Source organism: Helianthus annuus, chromosome 4 (genome assembly GCF_002127325.2).
Source record: "Helianthus annuus cultivar XRQ/B chromosome 4, HanXRQr2.0-SUNRISE, whole genome shotgun sequence".
Lineage (NCBI taxonomy): Eukaryota > Viridiplantae > Streptophyta > Magnoliopsida > Asterales > Asteraceae > Helianthus > Helianthus annuus.
The window spans coordinates 116,220,899-116,237,721 of NC_035436.2; the positions used below are offsets into that span (position 1 = coordinate 116,220,899).

The following is a 16,823-nucleotide window of genomic DNA, read 5'->3' on the forward strand; positions in this document are numbered from 1 at the left end:
AGAGTAATTTTCCACTAAACTTAAACAACCTTTAAAGCATGATGTACATCATGCTTTAAAGGTTGTTTAACTTTCTCACACGGATCAACATCGGGACCGTCCATTTGACTTCACACGGATCACCATATGCTTTCTCTCTCAATGCTCACACATCTCACAAAACAACATTAGATCTTCTCTATTGATCATCATCACAGTGAGGAAGAGCTTGACGGATGTTCAATTACCATCTTGTCCTGGATCATCATCACAGTCTATTATGCATCATAGCCTCACAGGCTCAGCTTATGCATCATAGAACACTTGGGAAACATCCAAGTGATATATCGTATAGTACTTTATAGAGACTGCAGCAAGCAAGCTGTCTTTCAGACATGTACTTTTAGATCTGTGAATCTGTGATAATACTTTTACAACTGGAAGACTCAGACATGTAATTGAGAGATGAACACAAGTACGGGTAAAGCCATGGCTGCAACACACGGTTGCAAAGTGAGAACTATGCAACCTGGATATTGCCCCGCCAAGATGCTACTCGGATCTTCTATGTACCCTCAAAATACAATCATCATCACAGTCTATTGTGTTATGTAACCCCGCTTTAAAGCATGATGTACAAGAGTAATTTTCCACTAAACTTAAACAACCTTTAAAGCATGATGTACAAGTGTTTTAAGCACAAGAAACACATATGTAACCTCACAGGCTCAGCTTATGCATCATAGCCTTAAAGATAAATCAACATTTAGAACCTAACCTGAGTCGATTCATCACAAAACACATGCGAAAATCCTTCGTAAACCTCAGATTTTCACAAAACCATGACACTTATCAGTCCCAAAAATGAAGGAAAAGATCAAAATATAACAGAATAAAGTAAAATCAAAACTACAAAAACAATTTATCCTTTCACTATGTCATATCTGAAATTAACCTAACTATCATCACCAAAAATACAAATTCAAATATCACAAAACTTTCAACCTAATTTGAAATAACCGCATCTACTAACAAATCCACATCAAGATTAAAGATAAATCAACATCTGTCTTTCAGACATGTACTTTTAGATCTGTGAATCTGTGATAATACTTTTACAACTGGAAGACTCAGACATGTAATTGAGAGATGAACACAAGTACGGGTAAAGCCATGGCTGCAACACACGGTTGCAAAGTGAGAACTATGCAACCTGGATATTGCCCCGCCAAGATGCTACTCGGATCTTCTATGTACCCTCAAAATACAATCATCATCACAGTCTATTGTGTTATGTAACCCCGCTTTAAAGCATGATGTACAAGAGTAATTTTCCACTAAACTTAAACAACCTTTAAAGCATGATGTACAAGTGTTTTAAGCACAAGAAACACATATGTAACCTCACAGGCTCAGCTTATGCATCATAGCCTTAACAGTTTCAGTTCAGACATATTAAGAACACAAGCTCAGCTTATGCATCATAGAGTCGACAGGCTCAGCTTATGCATCATAGCCTCACAGGCTCAGCTTATGCATCATAGCCTCACAGGCTCAGCTTATGCATCATAGAACACTTGGGAAACATCCAAGCCATCTAGGTCGTATAACTTAGGACCTTAGTCCGACAACCATCAAACTCTGCCATCTGTCCGGCCCTTAGAAACACCTTTGTCTTACTAATCTGCATGTGACATATAAACAAACAAGTAAACATAAAAAAAATTAAAAAGGTAAATCCTAACTAAAACATCCGATGTAGGAAATAACCGCATCTACTAACAAATCCACATCAAGATTAAAGATAAATCAACATTTAGAACCTAACCTGAGTCGATTCATCACAAAACACATGCGAAAATCCTTCGTAAACCTCAGATTTTCACAAAACCATGACACTTATCAGTCCCAAAAATGAAGGAAAAGATCAAAATATAACAGAATAAAGTAAAATCAAAACTACAAAAACAATTTATCCTTTCACTATGTCATATCTGAAATTAACCTAACTATCATCACCAAAAATACAAATTCAAACATCACAAAACTTTCAACCTAATTTGAAATAACCGCATCTACTAACAAATCCACATCAAAATTAAAGATAAATCAACATTTAGAACCTAACCTGAGTCGATTCATCACAAAACACATGCGAAAATCCTTCATAAACCTCAGATTTTCACAAAACCATGACACTTATCAGTCCCAAAAATGAAGGAAAAGATCAAAATATAACAGAATAAAGTAAAATCAAAACTACAAAAACAATTTATCCTTTCACTATGTCATATCTGAAATTAACCTAACTATCATCACCAAAAATACAAATTCAAATATCACAAAACTTTCAACATAATTTGAAATAACCGCATCTATCTACTAACAAATCCACATCAAGATTAAAGATAAATCAACATTTAGAACCTAACCTGAGTCGATTCATCACAAAACACATGCAAAAATCCTTCGTAAACCTCAGATTTCGTCGTTCGAACATCCGTCAACCGCTTCACCAGAAAAGTAAGAATCACAAAAGAACATGGTAAGATATATAACACTCATTGCAACAACATCAGAACATCAAACGGATCCCTTGTTCAAATCTGTGGATCCCTTGCCAGATAAAGCTTGTGATAGATCTCATGAAACCCTAGATCTGCTCATCAAACGGATCTGGTGATAGATTCAAACGGATCTGGTGATAGATCTCATGAAACCCTAGATCGCCGAGAAGAGAGAGAGAAGAGAGAGAGAAGAAGATCTGATGTTGTTTTGTGAGATGTGTGAGCATTGAGAGAGAAAGCATATGGTGATCCGTGTGAAGTCAAATGGACGGTCCCGATGTTGATCCGTGTGAGAAAGTAAAACATTTGGACGGCAGATGTATACCCTTGTAAAGGGTAAAAGGGTTTGTGTTTTCTTGTGCCTTAACAGTTGTACATTGTGCATTAAGTGTTTTTTCAACACCTTGTTCAATTACCATCTTGTCCTTCACATATGTTTATTAAAGTAGTATAGATATCTATATTTCACCAAATGTATATATATGTATATGAAATCTTGTATTTTGTGAGTTGTATCATCGGGTCTTGTCCTCTTGATTTCATGTCTTATATGAATAAATTGTATAATTGTATTTTCATCAATTATATGTCATTGGTGTCACACCGGGACCACGTAAAACAACAAATCGTGGCGGAAACGTCGGGGAGTGTTGTAACAGAATTATCGTTTCAAACCATGGATACAAAGAGTTTCGTTTTATTAAATATTAAACATTGTCTTAAAGTTAAACAAGCAAGTCAAACATAGTCTATCATCGTTATTAAATCACTAAGGCCTCGTCCAGTCCTAAGTGAGCATGCATCATATTCACAATCAACATTAAGCAACATCACCTGAAACATATGTAAAAACAAAGTCAGCAAAGAAATGCTAGCGAGTACATAGGTTTTGCGAGAGTGTCAGATTCATGGCTCGTTTGCATGTCGAAATAACTCGTACAACTTCGTTAATCGACATTAGAAACCTTGTTTTGTAAAATTTTTGTATCGTAAAATGAGTAACCAAATCAAAACAGATTGGTTATAATTTATAGGCCTCGATGCCATGAATCTTAACCCAAAACATTTGTCTTCGTAAACCAAATCGTAAATCATTCTCGTAATAAAACTTGTATGGTTTATATAGTTTCGTAAACATCGTTGTGTGGCATTGTTTAACTTGTTCTCATTATTGATCGTCGTTTATTTATTTATTTATATCGTTCATTCGTTCAAATCGTTTACTCGTTCGAATCGTTCTCGTTTTAATTGTGAAAACTGCTTTTGGTCGTCACCCTAATAACATTCAAACCTTTGTGACTCGTTCATCGTTCAAATCGTTCTCGCATTAACAAACCTCCAAAGAGTAACTTAACAACTCATCAGATTCAGTCGTTACCCACCTAACCCACACATAACCATGGGTGCGGTCAGATAACGGGATTTGTCGGATCCTATGGTACCATAACCTAATACTGGTCGGTTCGGCCAAAATTAATGAATGTCGTTCGTTATGTAATTACAACCAACAAATTCGTTCACATTATCGAAATCGTTATTAGTTTAGTATAAACCATCTTACTCGTTTTGAAACCATCGTTAAAACATCTAAATCATTTTGATACATATGAATCACCCCAAAATAATTGAAAACAGTAAAATAGGGGAACTATGTACTCACCTTGGGTGCGTTTTTATATGTTAACACAATGCCTCAAGTTATTTATTCATCCCAAATTAAAAAAGAAAGATTTAATAAACAAAATTCACAAAAATACCCAAGTTTCTCCGATACTTAGAATTTTCACATAACTTTGAGATTTCTCGAAAAGCTATTATTTTTGATTATTTTTGTATATATGTACTTAAGCGTAAAACACATAATCTTGTCAAGTATTATCATGTCATCATACACATATTACATAACACATTGTGACACATAAAATTTACCCATGAACAACCCATTATAGTTATGTCGAAAAACACTTATTTTAGCGTTTCAGTAACATTTTTGGGCGTCGGAAGTCACGTATGACTAAACAAACACCAAGTAAACTTAATATAAGTTAAAATACTTGTTTTTATATCAAAAATATCAGTTTGGTTACTGATGTAAAACAGTTTAATAAAAATCCTCCGAAAAGGCGATTTTTAACCGTTTTACCGCATGGTTTTGCATCTAACGTTACCCGAACCATCCCAAATCGAAACAACTTGAAATTTTAACATAACCCATGTTATATACTGACTAAAATAATGGTTTTACTCATGATAGTGCAGGTCTTAAACAAAGCATATAAATCATGCAAATTTCTCATATTTTACCACTTTTTAAGCTATATGTACCACATGTAAAGCTATCAACCTTATGTCAAAGTTTCATGTCATTATAATACATCAAATAGGGTCATTTTTAGTACTTATAACCTGATCTAAAACATTTTTGCCATACAACCCCTTTTTACCATTTCTTGAGCTTTAAATCAACATGTATCTTCATGTACAAGTGCCTAAAGCATACTAACATAGCATCAACATTTTATATGGGTTTAGATGCATCAAATATGAGATTTATTCATGTTATTTGCTGATGTACTTGAACATTTAACATATCATACATAGATCACCAAATACTTGCATTTTTACCATCATTCAAGAACATGTAACACTTAAACAAGTATTTAACAACAACCAAGCTCAAAACTCATACACACATATATATGTATATATATACTAGTCATTTACCCGCGCGATGCGGCGGGACATATATCACTTAGGTTGGTGAGTTTTGGGCTATGTACGGAGGTTGTTTATAGTTAGTCCATCAATCACTTCGTAATTTACTGTATTGTACGCCTGTGTGGTTTTGGCTCCTTAGAGTACTGGTACGACATTCGGTATAGCAATCCAAAAAGATATGCCAAATGGGATATTCACAACTTGATTTTAATGAAAAACGTCAACAACCGTCCAACTTATACTTTTAATGCTAAAACCTCTTTTAGTTATTTTATTTGGAAATTTAGTTTAGGGAATATGTGTTGATCATATCTAAGAGTAATTATTTATTAAAAAGGTAAATATGTTGAACAAGTGTCTTGAATCAACGTAAGTAGGCATGTTTAAGTCCACACAAAACCTATCGACCCAACCAGCCCATTTTCCCAAAGCTATAGACATCACTCTTAGACGTTAAATGACCTATAACGGGAAAAACACGAAAAAATATTAGAGATAAATTTTGGATTTTTTGACACAACCCCATGTGCATACCGGTGGCTAGATACTCGGGAGCCGTGTATCCGTACGTCCCCATGACTCTAGTCGAGACATGGCTCTTATCACCGATCGGTCCATCCTTGGTTAGGTAGTATGGTAAAGGTTATATATTTAAATAATAATCTAAAACTTACATATTTTATACATTTGAAAAAGCATTTGACCCGCTTCTTTTTAAGCGAAAGAACGTTTTTTTAAGTGAAAAAGCATTCAACCCATTTCTTTTTAATCGAAAAAGCATTCGACCCGTATCATTTTAACCGAAAAAGCATTTGACCCGCTTATTTTTAACTAAAAAGGCATTCGACCTGTTTCTTTTTAAGCAAAAAAGCATTCGACCCGCTTCTTCTTAGTCTATGTGTAATGGGGCAGTATATCACACCAAATTTGAATATGGCACCCCGATAGTGCCACCAACACCACTACGGCGGGCGCTATGGGATGGGTTTTTGCATCTCCCGTTATAGTGATAGCGGCATTGCCCTTTATCCCCCACTCACACACATATATATATATACAAACATATGTATGTATAATTGAAGGGGTTATATAACTCCCTTACCACTACACCCTCTTGTAATACAAAGTCTCATAAAGCCCCTCTCTTACGCGTTTCGTCACTTGTCGCATAACGCCCCCCAAAGGGCTTTATGACGACTACACAATGCCTTAAGATTAAAAAATTTAATAAACCAGACACACTTTCATTGATGACCTAATAACTCAATAATTACATAGTATTATAACGAAACTTTAGGGACTCTAGAAAGATTAAAAAAAAGATTTTATTGACATAATTAGAACAAATGACGATGTTATAATACTCGCACTGGGTTAGACTCCAAAAAGCACAAACAACTTTGCATTGATTTTGTCATGTGGTTTCTAGAAAACATTGAAGGCCCGTTTTAAAAGCTCACCTAAACAACTGAATTGAAAGGCTCACCTAAAAAGAAACAACTGATTTTTTTTTTGAGAAACGCTAATAAACAACCGAATATGTTTAGTCGAATTTGTTACTTGTTTGTCCCAGAAAATTAGAAAAATAAGGTAAAAATCAATGTATTAATCTTAAACATGAATTGTATTTTCCGTTTGCATATGTTCAATCACACATGGACAAACTCGCAGCAATACCAACTGAATCATTTTCGGATTAATTCCAACAAACCAAAGTCAAACTTGAGAGAGGTTAACAAAACAAAGTCAAGCTTGAGAGAGTTTAATTAACCATGTTTGATTCTAATTCACAAGATATGGAATTCGCATATCTGGTGCACCAAGTTGTAGAAAGAATGTGACTTTTTACGTAGTGATTAATCCAAACTCAACAGTTAACGAAAAATTGTGACTTTTTACGTAATGATTAATCCAAACTCCAAGATCAAGTGCACCAAGTTGTGAACGCATTTCATTTATAAAGTGCTCCGAGTAATGCAGTACCAGCATATCCTCAAATATGAACTTCAGTCTTCATTCATCTTTAAAAGATGTTAATAATCTCTTTGTAGATGATATCAATGGTTTCAACAAAACCCAGATGACTTCATTGTGAATACGAACATAGCACTTCAATGTACTGAAATTATATCAACAAACAAAAGTCGTATGCCATGCACTCTAAGATCTCTTGGCATCTACGTTTGAATAATTGGAATCTTGTTGTTCATATGGTTTTGATTACGGAAGAGTAAAGACCATCTCTAAAAATGATGGTAATTTATGATGATAAAAAGTCTTCTAGATATCACTATATAAATAAACATAAAAATGAACATTTAGTTACACCTAGAACTAAAATCATTGGGGTAGTAAAAAATCTTGTATCCACACTACATAAAACATTTTTTATAAAGTTATATCTTTGATTATACAATAACTCAAGACTTTTAAGATAGCCACTGCAAATACATTCTATGAGGAAGAGGAATAGGCAGCATTGATACGATCCCTCAGGTGGTCTCCACTATGTATTGGAGGAAACCTACAAACCAAACCGATCTTTATGTTTCAACAATTTCATACTAACCAAAGAATTGAACTCAAGTTTACCGCTTTAAAGCACAGATAAAATGACGATGCGGTCAGTAACTCAGTAATGCCACATTTTCATGGTAGCGCGCGCACACACATACCTTGGAGGAGATGAGTTGCTGCAGCAGCTTTTCAAACACTCAACAATACAATCAGGATTAGGATCCAAAAACAACGCCATCTGCATATCATATTGTGAGTTGTTTACAGTTGGAAAAAAACAATAGCCCAGCTCATGTTTATTTCAAGCCATAGAATGAAATGCTATAACTTCAAAACGAAAAACCTTAGATTGGGTGGGTTTTTATGTAAAAAAAATGGTTAAATAAAGCACAAAAACAGATGTAAGTGTAATTGGTTAATAAGTAAGTAATTACAGAATATCGCTCTTTCCCAGTTGGCATAACTCGGCGTAGTGTTATCTGCAACAGAAAGATACAGAACACGCTCATTTTGTGTTATAATGGGAAAAATTCCAACCATAAAAAGAGTAACTTACCTGAACAACAATTTGTCCATCGTTCCATCATATCCCCAAGATTAATAATGAAGGCTCTGCACCACCACAAAACGCTTTAACCACATGTGCGATTGAAAGTTAAGACTACTAAAACGCAATTGTGGTATTCAAAAGGATAGTACCAACAATCCAAGAAAAAAATGCCCGAGTATTAGTCAAAGACAACAAGCTATAGAAGTAGGAGTTATGTCGGCACATGTTTCCTAGAGCACTGCACTACTTAGCACGTATATTAGGATCTTCATGTGTAAGAAAGCCTTTCAAGTGTTCCAAGATGTCTGCTCCCTTTATGTGCTCATAAAAATCCTGTGTATGATTAAAATTCCTAATAATATATAAATAATCAATATCAAAAACATACTTAGTCAAGTCAATAAAGACCGAGTGACAGACCTTATGCATACGAGCTACATCTGAAACTATCATTAGAACATCCAGTTTGACTTCCCTTGGTGAAGAATTATCAAGTAACCGTCTCATTGAATTTGGATTCAGCAGACCCTTGCCAAGGAGTTGTACAACCAGTGGCCCATGACCCGTCATTTTGGCTAGAAACGCAACGGGTCTTGCAACATCCTTTAAGTCCACATGTTTCAAGCACTGAATTATATTGGCTGGATTCCCGCTTGCAGGTTCAAAAACAGAATTCACAAAATTATATTCCAGAAAAAAAGTTAATTGAAATAAAATACAGAAAATTAAGAAACTATCGACCTCAAGCGTCTTCTTCTGTGGGGTCATCTTCAATTGGATCAAACACGCACGCAATTCACATAAATACTATCCAAATTGACAACCGCAAGCGTCTTCTTCTGTCGGGTCATCTTCTAACCCAAAACCCAAGTCACCCACCACACCTCACACTGAAAGAAGAACTCAAATAATACCCAACTTCGACCCAGCCCAAATCCATATTGCATGGATAAATATAATTCAAGTTTGACCAATTTATTAATTCGATTTTGCAGTTTGATTTTCATTCATGTTCCCCGTGACCATATAAATATATTAATATAAACATATAACTTCATCTTCTCCAATAAATAACAAGTGCTGCTGCAGTCCATCGGAAAACATCGCTGCAGTCTATAGGAAACTTTCGTTTCCGTCAACCACAAAACTTCATTTCATTTTTATCTTTACCTAACATAAAATTGCACTTCGCGGAAAAAATTGAGGGGTATACCGGGCTACCCCCCGGCCACACATAAATCCGCCATAAAGACCAGCATCATAGACCCTGTAACTTAGATCAATTTTAACCTCCACAATACAAGTGTTAATATCACTTAATTCAAAAATTAAAAATAATTATAGAAAAAACAGTTTTGACTAACCTCAACATGGTAAAAAATAACGACATTAGCTACCAGGTAATCATTTAGACCAATAACTTCAAATAAAAAAGTAAAACCGTCACTCAAAGATCCACCCGTATGTCTAGAATTGTGAAACTTACAAGATGCTCCAAACTTACAGATACCCGTTCTTAAAAAATACTCCATATTTACAAAGAAACAAAAAGAGCCCCATAGCATTCAGAAAAATCAGACAATCAAACAAATTCCATGCAAGTTAGTTATAAAAGAGTACCTAGCAAGCAGCTTCTCCTGATCGCTCTGGGTAAAATACTGATCATACAGATGATAGATCTAATATATATTTTTTAAGTGTACTATATTTTTTAGTGTGGTTTTAATGAAATTTGGCAAGAGAGATGACTATAGAGTGGATTTAAGTCAAACAAAGGAACCACAAGGCTGGTTCAGGCCCACTCAGGCTGGTGCAGAGCGTTTTTAGCACCTGATTGTGAAAAACCATAAATCCACCTAGAAGGTGACATCCATATAAAAGAGGTACAATGTTCAAATATGGTATATACACAACTTACCATTTAATCAGCCAACATCAAGACTGTTTTCAAATGGAAGTTCCTCCCACAATACACAAACGGGTCCTCAAGACTCGGTCCTAGCAAATCAATAATTAAAACATTATCCTCTCCATCTACACCGGACCTTATGGAAGGTATACCACCTACAAGTGAAAATAAAACATTACAAATCATATCATTCAGAGTGAACATTGTACTCCTAGCTTCATACAAAAGTTGTGGATGTTTAGTCTTATTATACTCCTGCAATATCAAAAAACCAACTTTAGCTCTAAACTCAGAATAAAACCAGTTCAAACCCTAATTCACATCCTAAACCCTAAATCCCCAACCCTACCCAAACAATCTCACATCAATCACAAATAATCAAAATAATTTCTGACCGTAAACAAATTACAATAAAAATACTAACAAAAGCAGCCCAATTAATCAAACTTTTACCTGGTATGCTGCAGTTTTGAAAAGAAAGAAAGTTGCTGATGCTGGGATGATGATGTAATCCCTTCTTTGGCCATCCCTTAACACAGCAAACCCTAAATGGACAAAAATAACTGATTTAAATGTTAAAAGCCATGGAAGAACATACATCTGTTGTTGTCTGCATTATCGGACCGTCAATACCTGCTTATGTGCTGAACTTAGGTGATGACCTGCTTTATCGTCGTCGGAGGTCATAGCCCGCAACGTTCTCTTTATATTTCTCTTCTCTTTTCAAGATCTGCAAATCCCTAGACGTTTTTAGCATAACCAGAGGAAATCGGTGATTGGGGTCGACTTGAAAGTGGATCCAGAGATGAGTTTATTCTAGGTATAGAATCGCAAGAGAGAGTGAGAGTAGATGGAGGGTTTGTGTTTTAGGTTTCTCTAAGAAAGAATAGGAACAGACAGATCTGGCGATTAAAGCGTGTTGGGATGAGTAAAGGGATTCAAAATTTGAATCCACATTTGGCCGCCCAAAATTTGTTTGGCCGCCCAAACTTTTGTTGCTTTAGCAGTTTCAACATTTGTGCTTTAGCTGGTTATACAATATGCTTTAAAGACTTGTAAAGTGGCAAATGACCATTTCTGCCCTTCCTATATGCTTATTAAAGTAGTATAGATATGTACGGTTATACATATATATATACACCACCATTTCTTATTTGTTTCAAGACCCATTTCTTTTTAGATTTCAAGTTTAGTGAAAATCCCAAGATTCAAGAGAAACTTTAATCATCAAGAACCACCAAGAATCAAAAGTATGATTAAGTGTTATACCTTCAAGATTCAAGTAGGTTGTGGGATGAGATTTTGATGATAGGAAGCTTGAATTTACTTGAATGCACCTTGGAAACCCCTTTAGATCTTCATACTAACTTGAATATGGCTAGAAATGATGTTGAATCTTCAAGAACAAGGTTTGAAGATTTGGAGATAGAGAGAGAGATGGGGACGGCTGGGAGGGAGGAGAGAGAGAAGAGATTTGAGTGTGAGTGAAGATATGGTGGTATTTATAAGCAAAAAAAATCTAAATAAAATCTTCTAATATCTAAAGAAAATCAAAAGAAATCAAGAATATCAAATCAAATCTTTGAGAAATCTAGACAAAATATTTTTGTGATCTTTGAAAGATATGGAGTGATATGTAGAGATTTGGTGGAGATTTATAAAAAATTCATGTAGGTTAAAATCAGGTGTTTAACTGGATACCGGGTATTTTATCTAGCGTTTAAATCCCGGTTTATGGCGTTCTAAATTATTTTTATTATTCTATAAAAATATTCTCGCCAAAATATCACTGAAATAAATTTCAGTTGCCAAGATTTGCTGCGTTGTCGGCGTTTTATAGTAGAAGTACTGTGCTGCGCAGAAACACGCGGTACACGCTTAAACTTGAAAAATAACGTTTTTAAGCGTTTTAATTTATTTTTCAACATGGACCTAATTAAAATAAAATTTCTAATCATAACAGCATATTTTTGGGATTTAAATATTATCCGGTCGGTCACCAACGTTCGTTTCACAGTTTTGTCGTAATTAGTTCCTTAGTTCAAATAAACATGTTTTTGCCATACCGAATCCTTCAAAACTTATTTCTGAGTTGTATAAAGGATATTTAGGGTATGTTTGGTTTACGTCACAGTTCCGGAGTGTACGTCGCGTTAAACTGATTGCGTTTAAGCACCAGTTTGCGTATAACCTTCCAGAAAGTGATTTAAAGCTTGAAATCGGAATCGAATCAAATTGTAAAATTAATAAACACGATTACACATAATATAACATCAAAACATATTGTTTTATTGATAATCAACATTGTTTTACATTATACGTTGGTTACAGAACACAGTTGTCACAGTCTCCCCTACTTTAGGAAATTTCGTCCTGAAATTTTAACTAGAGGAAGCTTGTGAAAACAATTGCGGATATTTCATCTTCATCTGGTCCTCACGTTCCCAAGTAAACTCGGGGCCACGTTTGGATTCCCAGCGAATTTTGACCAATCGAGTTCGTTTGTTCTTCAACTGTTTGAATGTACGTTCCACTATCTCCACAGGTTTCTCGACAAAGTGCATTGTTTCATCGATTTGAATCTCGTCGAGAGGAATGTGAAGATCAGCATTAGCTAAACACTTTCACAAATTGGACACGTGAAAAGTCGGATGAACATTTCCAAGCTCTGGAGGTAGCTCTAGTCGATAGGCCACCTTTCCAATTCTTTCAATAATCTTAAATGGTCTAACATATCGTGGTGCAAGTTTTCCTTTCTTTCCAAATCTCACCACTCCCTTCCAAGGTGACACATTGAGTAGGACACGGTCTCCGACTTGAAATTCTAAGGGCTTGCGTCGCATATCCGCATAATTCTTTTGACGGTTTTGAGCTGTCACCAGATTATCGCGGATTTTCTTCATTTTGTCTGTGGTTTCCAGAATGAGCTCGGGTCCAGTAAGCTGAGCTTCACCGGTCTCATTCCAACAGACAGGTGAACGACTTTTTCGACCGTAGAGAGCTTCGAATGGTGCCATATTAACGCTAGCATGATAACTATTATTGTATGAGCACTCGATCAATGGCAAGTGAGAATCCCAATTACCACCAAAGTCTATCACGCATGCTCTAAGCATATCCTCCAAATTTTGAATTGTCCTCTCAGATTGACCATCTTTTTGGGGATGATAAGCAATGCTTAGATTCAGTTGGGTTCCCATAGCAGATTGCATGGTCTCCCAAAAATGAGATGAAAATCGAGCATCACGATCAGAAATGATACCCAAAGGAACAACATGTCGTGATACAATCTCGTCTACATAGATCTTGGCAAGCTTTTCAGCAGAGAAATCCTCACGGATTGGTAAGAAGTGAGAAGATTTTGTCAAACGATCAACTACCACCCAAATAGCATCATGACCTTTACTAGTACGCGGTAGTTTAGTAATGAGATCCATGGCAATGTTTTCCCATTTCCAAACCGGTATCTCTGGTTGTACAAGCAACCCAGAAGATCGTTGATGTTCAGCCTTGACTTTGAGACAAGTCAGGCATTTTGATACATACAAGGCAACATCCTTCTTCATACGAGGCCAACAATACTGCGTACGGAGATCCTTGTACATTTTATCAGCACCAAGATGGATAGAATATCGAGACTTGTGAGATTCGTCCATTACCAAGGTGCGAAGATTGTCCTGATTCGGAATCCACAAACGATCCTGGAAATATAGCAACCCATTGTCTTTCCTTTCGAGTTTAAGCTCAAGTTGAAGCCGTAGCTCATTTTTCAATAAGCCTTTGATCACACAAGATCGTTGAGCTTGTAGGACACGAGATTGAACATCAGATAGAGTTCGAACAGAATGAAGCTTGACTCGTTCCTTTCGACTAAGCGCATCTGCTACGACATTCGCCTTACCAGGATGGTAGCGGATCTCGCAATCATAATCGTTTAAGAGTTCAACCCAACGTCATTGCCTCATGTTCAGCTCCTTCTGATTAAGAATATGCTGGAGACTTTTGTGGTCTGTGAAAACCACATACTTCGTTCCATAGAGGTAGTGTCTCTATATTTTAAGCGCAAAAACCACAGCTCCTAACTCAAGATCATGAGTCGTATAGTTCTTCTCTTGAACTTTCAGCTGTCTAGACGCATAAGCTATGATTTTACCTCGTTGCATAAGAACGCAACCAAGTCCTAGATTCGATGCGTCACAATAGACTACAAAATCATCGTTTCCCTCAGGTAGAGATAAAATAGGAGCATCACAGAGCTTCTGTTTCAGCGTTTGGAATGCTTCTTCTTGCTTGGGTCCCCACTCAAAAGGCTTATTTTTCTGTGTCAAAGCAGTGAGTGGAACCACGATCTTTGAGAAATTAGAAATGAATCGACGATAATAACCAGCAAGACCAAGAAACGATCGAATCTCTGTAGGTGTCGTCGGTGTATTCCAATCCTTAATAGCTGCTATTTTGCAAGGATCCACATGGATACCCTGCTCATTGACTATATGACCTAGAAACTGAACATCTTTGAGCCAGAATTCACACTTGGAGAATTTAGCAAAAAGTTGTTCCTTCTTCAGAAGCTCCAAGGTCAAACGAAGGTGTTTTCGTGGTCGGCTCGAGACTTTGAATAAATGAGAATATCGTCGATGAACACAATGATGAACTTATCTAAATAAGGTTTACAAACCCTATTCATTAAGACCATGAAGATAGCTGGGGCATTTTTCAAACCAAAAGGCATGACAGTGAACTCGTAGTGCCCATACCTCATACGGAATGCAGTTTTGGGGATATCTTCTTTGAATACACGAAGTTGATGATACCCAGAACGCAGATCGATCTTGGAAAAGCATGAAGCACCTTGCAGCTGGTCGAAGAGATCATCAATTCTAGGTAGCGGATATCGATTTTTTTATAGTAAGCTTATTAAGCTCACGATAATTGATACACATTCAAAAAGATCCGTCTTTCTTTTTCACAAAGAGTACAGGAGCTCCCTAAGGCGAAAAGCTCGGACGGATGAATCCTTTATCAGACAACTCTTGAAGCTGTTTTGATAACTCTTGCATCTCCAACGGTGCGAGACGATAAGGTGCTTTCGCATTCGGGTTGGCATTGGGTACAAGGTCAATATGAAACTTGACTTGACGAACTGTAGGCAAACCAGGCAGTTCATCAGGAAATACCTCTGGATAATCCCGAACAATCGGAATATCCTGAATACTCTTGCTCTTGCCTTTCTCCTCGGTGACATGTGCCAGGAAAGCAACATATCCTTCTCGCAAATAATTTTGGGCCTTTGTACAAAACATAAGCTTCAAACCTCCAGATGGTTTCTCACCACGAACTTCCAGAACATCGCCAGACGGAAGAGGAATACGAACAATCTTATCAAAACAAACCACCTCGGCATGATGTTTGGTTAACCAATCCATCCCCACGATAATATCGACACTCCCTAGTTGCATCGGTGTGAGGTCAATGGGAAAAAGATGGTTATCAAGGTTTAACTGACAATCACGAATAACAGAATCGAGAACAAGAGGTTTACCAGTAGCAACTTCGACAGATAAGGGTTTCCTCAGTTTAGTTCTAGGTATCGCGAGCAAAGGTTCAAAAGATAATGAAACAAAACTTCTATCGGCACCAGAATAAAAAAGAATAGATGCAGGTCGATTGTTAACAAAAAACGTACCATTGACGACAAGGTTGTCAGCTCGAGCCTCGTTTGCATTCAGATTGAATGCTCGCCCACGAGCAGGATTCGCATTCGCATTGACATTGACATTCACGTTCGGATTTGCATTTGCATTCGCCAACCTCGGACAGTTGTTGCGGTAGTGACCAAGCTCTCCACAATTGAAACATGTACCCGGTGGAAATCTAGCAGCATTCCCCTGAACTGGAGCTTGATTCTGAACAATCTTATTCTAACCCAAATGACAGACGTTGGCCAGATGCCCAAGCTTACTACATGTTGTTCATTGCTTACAAGCTTGTTGTGCAACATGATGACCATTGCAGTGAGCACAATGAGGTGCGGTACCAGCATACGCTTTCTTCGCAGGCGGCTGAGCTGGCGGGTTCTGAGGGTTCTGAGCAGTAACTGCAAAGTTCTGAGCACCCTTTCGCTTTCTTGACTTCTTCGACGACTCACCTTTCTTACCCTTACCCTTACCCTTTTCCTTGACAGATTCGGTCGACTTCTTCTTATCACCTTTGCAGGTAAGTTTACCCTTCCTGACTTGCGACTCAGTCAGGGTAGCAGATAACTCGATCGCTTGGCGAACAGTAGTAGGATTAACACCGGTCACAATATCCTGAATGGAATCGGGTAATCCATCGATATACCTCTCTATCGCTTTATCCAACGGGGTAACCATAGTAGGACACAAAAGACTGGGTTCCTCAAAACGTTCCATATACGCACGGTGTTCACCCCCATCTTGTTTTAAGTCGTCAAACTCTCGTTCCAAAGCTCGAATTTCGTGACGGAGACAAAACTCCTTCATCATGAGAGCCCGAAGCTCTTCCCATGTTTGTGCTAATGCCACTTCGGCACCCCTATCTAGCATAACTCTGTTCCACCAAG

The 16,823-nt window shown here is 37.0% G+C and overlaps 2 long non-coding RNA genes across 2 annotated transcripts; both read right to left on the minus strand.

Moving 5' to 3' along the window:
* Positions 1–7,569: 7,569 nt before the first annotated feature.
* Positions 7,570–8,984, minus strand: LOC110916499. The gene is made up of 6 exons (XR_002579807.2): positions 8,752–8,984; positions 8,481–8,664; positions 8,338–8,393; positions 8,216–8,260; positions 7,940–8,019; positions 7,570–7,788 (listed from the first exon to the last, which is right to left on the minus strand). It is a non-coding gene; the product is annotated as an uncharacterized LOC110916499 (long non-coding RNA).
* Positions 8,985–9,342: 358 nt separating this feature from the next.
* On the minus strand, positions 9,343–11,144 carry LOC110916498. Its single transcript, XR_002579806.2, has 5 exons — positions 10,874–11,144; positions 10,694–10,785; positions 10,420–10,495; positions 10,250–10,329; positions 9,343–10,161 (listed from the first exon to the last, which is right to left on the minus strand). It is a non-coding gene; the product is annotated as an uncharacterized LOC110916498 (long non-coding RNA).
* Positions 11,145–16,823: the final 5,679 nt, after the last annotated feature.